The sequence below is a fragment of the Artemia franciscana genome, chromosome 19 (assembly GCF_032884065.1).
Source record: "Artemia franciscana chromosome 19, ASM3288406v1, whole genome shotgun sequence".
NCBI classification, from domain to species: Eukaryota; Metazoa; Arthropoda; class Branchiopoda; order Anostraca; family Artemiidae; genus Artemia; species Artemia franciscana.
Genome location: NC_088881.1, coordinates 8,143,240 through 8,151,255, shown reverse-complemented (window position 1 = coordinate 8,151,255; position 8,016 = coordinate 8,143,240). Strand labels below are relative to the sequence as shown.

The 8,016-nt window shown below is 36.2% G+C and overlaps 1 protein-coding gene across 2 annotated transcripts in view; it reads left to right on the top strand.

The window, feature by feature from the left end:
- Positions 1 to 12: 12 nt before the first annotated feature.
- The window catches only part of LOC136039250 (menin-like), a 55,946-nt gene continuing 47,942 nt past the window's right edge, over positions 13 to 8,016 (top strand). The window contains exon 1 of one of the 2 annotated variants that reach the window (XM_065722805.1): positions 13 to 80. The gene's annotated coding sequence lies outside the window, so the exon portion shown is untranslated. The remainder of the gene's footprint in view (positions 81 to 8,016) is intronic. The other variant, XM_065722806.1, reaches the window with a different exon arrangement.

Below are 8,016 nucleotides of genomic sequence, written 5' to 3'. Positions count from 1 at the left end.
TTCAGATTTTTTAGCGAAATTTGCCAAATTTCAAACGTAAATTTGACAGTTTTGCTGTAATACGAAGTTGAACATTTGAGGTGGCTTCTATTTTATTTTCTACCACTGTAGTGCATCACAATGTTACAAATATGCTAAAATCAGTCTATTTTGAGTATATAGGCTTAAAATGTGTAAACCTAAGCATTGTCCTATATTCTGGAATGGCTGGGGTCATTACAATTCCAAGGTCAAATCTAGGCTTGGTCTCACCAGGAAAAGAAACAGGTTAAATTCTTAGATGGGTTGATGGAGTTTAGTTAAAGGTCTTCTCTCAACCTCAAAAATTGTTGAGTTAGGTGAATGAAATTCTCAGGAATGAATCCATAAGTCAAATTTAGCCTGGATAGTGTTGTGAGGTTACTATCTCTCTCTCTCTTGCTTGACCTCTAGGGCTTAGAAAATTGCAGTAATGACAGGCCTATAGCTAGGTTCTTACCATGTATCATTTTAATTTTGGGATTCCAATTTTGGCTAGGTCTAATTTTAACTTGTTTTTGAAAATGCAATTCAGATTGTTTTTGCAGGGTTTTAAGCAATAGTAAAGTTATTATTGCTGATTTTGTAGCACCAGGTAGGCTTGGCTATATTTACATTGGCTATGTGGTTTGCTGATAGCCTATGCTTAACCTTCTTTTGAAGCATTCAACTGAGAATAGAGAGCTCAATACAAGAAAGCTCTAGAAAAGAAGGTGAATCTATGCATTTATAGAAAAAAGTCCTAAATGTTGGAAACAGGCCTATTTTCAAATCTTTAAAACCTTATTGAATGTCAGGATTTATCATAGTCAGGGATAAAGCATGTTATTTCTAAATATAGTAATTCTTACACTTGTCAATCAAATCTAATGCTTTTAAATGGTCCCTAAAGTCTTTATTCTAGAAATTACTTTCAAACATTTCAAAATGTCTAATTTTATCCTTTCTAAGCATAGAATACTTCACTTATGTTGTTCAACCTCTGGGCATCTTTTTTGAGAAATTGAAGTATACAATTTGCTTTCAAAAGATAAATGCTTTTATCTCAAAAGGTGAATGTTCTCACTGAAAAGGTAAATGCTTTTTTTTCTCTTTATGAGCAATTCTGCTTAAAGTAAGCCATGATTTATTAATAGTACTTTTATAGACTATTGGATTACTGATTCAAGCTTTTTTTGCACAGCCTCATAGTCAATACAATTTTTTGGGCAAAGCTGAGAATGAGGATAGCTGTTGAAGGATAGACAGGATAACAAATAGTAACTGTTTGCAAAAGGAGAGAGAAACTTAGAGATTCAGTATTGGTTCAAGGATGGGTTCTAGCCACCTCAATACTATTTTTTTTTAATTAAAGAATTGGTAAAGAAACATTTTGGTGAGGCTAGCAGGTTAGCTGGTCACTAAGCCACCAGATTTTAGAGAAGCTGAAGCCACTAGAGAATATCAGGTCTATAGAATTAAACCTGGTTGTTTTTGGAAATATAGACCTTCTTATAAACTGTGCAATAGATACCATGTTGTCATTATTTTGGAGTTATGTTTGTCCACTAAACAAACTTCTTCTAATCAATGAAAATATATCAATTATAGACTAGCCTCCAAAAGACTTGCCAGCATTGATTGGAAGCAGCTTATTACTGATGATATTAATGTGAGTTGGTCTAATATGAGAACTGAAATTTTGCTTCCTGAAAAGACTTGAACCAGAATATTTTTGGGCAAAACTGACCAAAAGCTTACTTTTTTTAACTATGGAAATAAGTAAGCCAACTAACAGAAAATATTATGCATAGAATTGCTATAGAAAAAGAAAACTTCATAAAACAAATAATGTCTTTAAAACTTTTCATAACCAGATAACCAACCAAATCAAGGAGTTGAAGAGAAGGCTTGAGGAAAAATTGGCCAAGGATGTTAGGGGCAATCCTAAATCTTCCTTGCAATATGCCTCTCAAAAATGTTGCAGCAGACATGCAGTTCCTAATATCTAGCCTCAAAAAAAAAAATGGCCAAGTATATTAAGGATAATTTTAAATCTTTCTGGCAGTATACCTCTCAAAATGTTGCAGCAGACATACAGTCCCTGATATCCTGCAATATAATCATCCTAAGCTGAAAATTGAAATTTTCAACCAGAAATTCTCATCTGTTTTTTCCTCTGACTCCAGCACTGTTTTTCCCCAACCTCCTGTATATGATGTATCACTTAAGATGGAACTTATTCTGATTATTGATATAATTAAGGTAAGGTTTTTTTGAGGGGGTACACAAAAAACCTCAGAAAATACACAAAAATTTGTCCATAGTCATTTTTGTTATGTTTTTATGAGTTGAAAAAACATTTTGGGAGGAGGGGTTCAAACCCCTTCCCCAAAAAATATATGCTGGACAGCTCAGTCTAGCTAGTTAGTTAAAAGACAAATACATTGCCAAATTCACATGTGGAAAGAACACTTGCCTTTCATGTTTCAGTGCAAAAGTGTTCAAAACTATATCAGTTTATGTTAAAGACTATCTGTTTTTTTCAAAACACCTCACAAGCAAAGAGTTTGTCAAACCATAGTTATTCCACCTGAAGCATGTCTCAAGTAAATTTTAAGTTGTGGCAGAAGGCAGTGTTGTCAACTCACATGACTATAGTCCAGTCCTTTAGTGCAAAGGGAAAGCAGAATGTCTGACAAACTCATATATAATGGAGTACTTAACTTTGTATAACAAACAGTGGTTTAATGGTATTAAGCTGGATAGTATAGTGAAGAAGACTATTGAGTTCTTTAGTCATGATGATATCCTAAATGTCAAGTGTATCATGGCTGATATTACTACTAATCTTAGCCTAGAATTCCATTACTCTAGACTGGTCAAGGATAGTGACAATGTGATGGACATCACAAAAACGCTTAATGCATGTGCCAAGGAGAAGGAAATGCTCTCTGTTTTTGTAATGAAAGATTCCCAAGAAGTTTCCTTGTGTAGAGAGGTTGTGAAAAGGCCACTCAATGTGGTGAGACCCAAGCTCACAAATTGCACTTTTCCAGCAAAAACAATCTACTCCAAGCTATTCCCCAACCACTGAAAATCTGCCTACAGCTCTTCAAAATTGAAGAATTTTGATTCTTACCATGAAGTTGTTACCATTGCCATGAGACATCACATTTGGCCAAAGACTGTACCAATCAAGAAAATTGTGGAGTCTGTGGGAGCCTACATCACATAATCATGAAAGAAAGCCTGTGTAAGCTACCTTTTAAATGCCTAAACTGTAGAGCCTACAAACATACCTGCTACCATTTAGCTTACCCTTGAAATATTATCACTAGTCCCCTTCAATCCACAAAACAATGTGCCATATTTCCTCTTGAAATATAAATGGTAAAGTGCTGGACTGTATACCCTTTATATCTGTTCTTTCAACTAAATATTATATAATGTGCCCATAGCAATATTTTCTGACTAAAAATAACCTGAACATTCTGGTATTCTCTTCCTATCTGCATCACTTCATCCAACCTGCACCTAAATTTAATTCCAGGGGTGGCCCTTCTGAAGGTCCTGCAGTTATTGTGAGTCAGGATATCTCTTCTTCACTGCAACTTTTTACTCAAAATGCTTTCTATCAAGTGATCAAGATCAACAGCCTTGTAGTTATCAATGTATACCTCATAATTGACTATGGTGATGAAAGATCAGAGTAAAAATTTGCTCTTGCTTGTAAGACAATCGGCAGGGAATTGAGAAAACAACAGATGGCTGGTCTTCAAGTTATGATAATTGGTGACTTCAACTACAATTTAAAAGATAACCATAGCCCAAGAAGTAAGGTCTTGATGGGAGTTATAGCAGATACTTACAATTTATTGAAGAAAGACAGGCAATACTCATTCATAACCATTGCACATAATGTATCAAACATGGATCATGTCTTATACTCCCAAGATTGTAGTTATATTATAGTTTCAATTTGGCTGGAGCACTCTATTTGGACCACCTATTACTATCCCTCCTCTTCCCTACTTCAAGCTCCTGCAGTGAAAAAGTCAATGGAAAATGGAGATCATATAGCAATTGGGATAATGTTGACAAGGAACTATATAAAACTAGTTGCAATGCAATCCTCAAAAAAAAAATCCCCTTCCACCGGCTTCAAATTAACTCTACATTGCCATACCATGAAATTGTCATTGAACTCAATATCTGTTTTGCACAAACATCCTGTGCTTTAAGGTCTGCCAAAAAAGATGCCATTCCCAATAAAAGACTTATTGTGAATACCCATGTGAAAAGGTGGTAAAAAAACAGTGAACTTGTGAAAGCAAAAGACAAAGCAAAATTCTGGTTTAAATTATGGAACAAGTGAGATTGCCCAAAATCTGGTATAGTGAGTAATATCCACCAACTCACAAAATGCCATTTTGATAAAGAACTCACCAATCATTGTCTACATGTCCAAAAAGATCCTAGAAAAGCCTAACCAATTATGGAAGCTGTAATCTAAACATTGGGAGGCAAATAATGAAAAGGTATTGGACATCAGTGAGGACAAGTGGGTCCAGCATTTTGCAGACAAGTTCAAACACCCCAAAGAGTCTAGGAACTACAATTCTACAATTCAGCTTGATAGTGTTGTATTGAAGAACCCTAATAGTTTTGTGGTCTCTAGTTCTGACATAGCACTCCAGTGTAAAAAAAAAAACTATAAAAAAAATCTTCAAGAGGAGCCAACAACTTGTCTGCCCTGCATCTTCTTCATGGCAATAATCTATTATTTGAATATCTATCCTTTGCCTACCAGACTGTGATGAATCAAGGTGTTGTCCTGGATCTATTTTGTTTATGTGTTATTGTCCCCATTCTTAAAAAATAGAAGCCACTGAATGACCCATCCTCACATAGACCAAACATGCTTTCATCTGTACTCTGTAAACTGTTTGAACTTCTGATAACCAATTAAATCAAGACTAAATGTAAAATGCTGCCCCGCCGGTTCGTTTCTAACTGAACTGGTAGGTTTTAACTGAGCTAAACTAGGCTGCACACATACCCTAAATGCTCTAGCAAATATTCTGCTTGATGCACGCTATAGTGAAGAAAGTTTGACCTTAGGTCAGTATGATGTCAAAAGGGTATTTGATGTGAGCATTCATCCACTAATCCTCTTAGAACTGTATGATAGTGGTGTTAGTACCTGTGTTATCCAAGTGCTATGCAAAACCAGTATATGTACATAAAGGAATCAAACAAGGGTCTCTCACTTCTCCTGATTTGTTTAATAATAATGTAATCAGAGCCCAAGCAGTAGTTAAACATCTTGTATTTATAAAGGTTAAGATGTATTGTTAATTGGTTTTGCAGATGATGTCATAAACATCACCAGAGTGTTGTCACGTTTGGAGAAAAATTTTGCCCTGTTACAGAAATCATATACTAATACTAGCTGTTGGGGTGGCGCTTCGCGCCACCCCAACACCTAGTTGGTGGGGCGCTTCGCGCCCCCCCAAGCCCCCCCGCGCGCGTAAGTCGTTACGCGCCATATTAGTTACGCGCCATTGTAGTTGTGTCCCTGTGTCCCACCTGTGAATATAGATAGATTTATATATGTGTTTCAAACTACGTAAAAATTGCGAATATACAACATTTTGGCTTTCCCACTACTGGGAGCTTTCCGTTTCCAATTGCCAGCAATTGATCTGAAAATGTTTGACCAGAGTCATCGTTTTGTAATCGGACACGCATATTTGTAGTTAATTTTAATATTTTTACGTGTGCCCATAAATTAGAATTTTTCAGGCAAGCATTCATTTCGTCAGCAGGAGTTAAACTACGTAAAAATTGCGAATATACAACATTCTTGGCTTTCCCATTGTCTGTGCATATACAAAGCCGTATGTACTAATAATGACGTCATATGCAAACGCTCTTTTTACAAACATGCATACTTAACCGCTTCATTTGGTTCCAAAACTGTGTTGATTGACTTGTAAAGGACTGCCTGGTCTCGAATCTTGGTCAAAACAATATTGTTGATTTCGTGGACGTCTATATTTTTGGGTGCGAGAATCGCTCTTTCACTTAGCCATTTATTATTTTTATAATTTTTTAGAATATTCGGAAATACTTTTTCAATCAATTCATTTTTGGACGTCACTAAATTACAGAAATCAGCAGGTAGTTGTATACGTCCTGAAATTGAGTATCGTATCATAAATGTCTTTTTGTTCTGACGTTAACTTGGAAATGTTATTTTGTACATATGACAATAGATCACTCGTACTGTAACTTTGTTCACGATCCAATTCTACACATGTCGAAACTGCAGCGATACGGTTAGATGAAGGCATTCCCAAATCCTGAAGAGGTTTGTTTGCCATACGTACGCACAAATCTTCTATAATAACTAAAGTGTAGTTATAAATTTCTGATGTAAAATCAAAAGTCATATCTGACGTCTCTAACGGTTTTCGATGGAGTATATCTACGGACATTTTTGACTTATATTTTCCCCATAACTCTGTAGGAGCTGATGGAGAGCAAGTTGTTAAAATGATGCCAAACAATGCACGAATTTCACTTGGGGTTGACGTTTCGCACGCGTCATTGATGCAGTTATCCCAGTGTTGGCCATTCTCCAATAAATTCAGAGCTTGGCATGCACTACGGTAAGTGTCATGTATAGTACTGTTTACAGTTCTCAAATACTCAAAGGATGTCGGACCGGGTACATTCACCAAAAGCAGGCGTAGAAAGAAGCATTCATGTTGATTGGGGTGACTGGTGTAGAGTCTTCCTGTCGTGGTATCTTTGAAGATGGTAGGTTGGCCGTCGACTGACTTACCCTGTTTTTGACGTTCAAATACTTTATTTTTAGTATTCCACGTGTAATACGAAGGCACTTCAGTATACAGCAGTTTTTTTGCAAAAGAATCATTTTTGCAAAGCGAAAAAAAAGCTGTTAATTTTGTATCCGGTGGATTCAGGGCTCTTTGTTGCACGTTGGTTTCCGAGAAATAAACACGTTGACCATTCTGTAAATGTACCGCTAAGTGAACAACAGCTGGACTACGTTCATGTATTGGAAATGAAAGAATTCGCCAAACAGCTTCATCACTGCTTATGTATCTTCCAGCCTGATATTGTACGATTTCGTCAAAATCTTTGATTTTGGGCTGCAAGCCAAAAACTGCCATGTCACTGCCTTTGTTGACGTATTTACATATGTATTTGATTGCCTTTACGGAGTTACAGTATTCAACGTTTATGTGTGCATTAAATGTTTTTGATAATAATGGGGAATATGGAACAACCCACTGGTTATCTACTTCGATGGTGGTACCGTTGCCATTGTAGGTTCTTCAGTCATTTTACAATTAGAAATTTCTCTTTCAACGGTCTTCTTACTATTAAAAATTTGTCTTTGAACAACATTCTTAAATACATGTGTCCTGGTCGTCATTTATATTCTCTGTGTCCCGGTCGTCATTTGTGTCCCGGTATCCCAGTCTGTAATTTCTCTTTGAGTGTCCCGGTCGTTATTTATATTCCCTCTGTCCTGGTCGTCATTTGTGTCCCGGTCTGTAATTTCTCTTTGAGTGTTTTTCTTTTTAGTATTTTTTAGTTTTTTACATTTTTTCTTTTTTCAGTTTTCTTTTTCTTCTTTATTTTTCAGCTTCACTATGAAATACATATCGCCGAACCTTTGTTTTTTTAACTAAAATCTGGTAGGCATTGATGACCTTATCCAAGTCAAAATCCCAAACCCAATCATCATTGCTATCATTTTCAGTTTTGATATGTTTTGACTCTTGCTGTCCAGGTGGATCTTCATCTAACTGCGCGGTTTTGCGTTCTTTAGCCTCAAGCCTGTTTCCTTGCTGTTCTTTTGATTCCTCAGCACGCTTTCTTTTCTGACTTTCTCTATCAGCAGCAAGTTTTTTGGCATAGACTCTTTGAGCATCTTCATCGGCTTTTGCCATGGTAAGTTCATCAGTCATTGTAAACTTA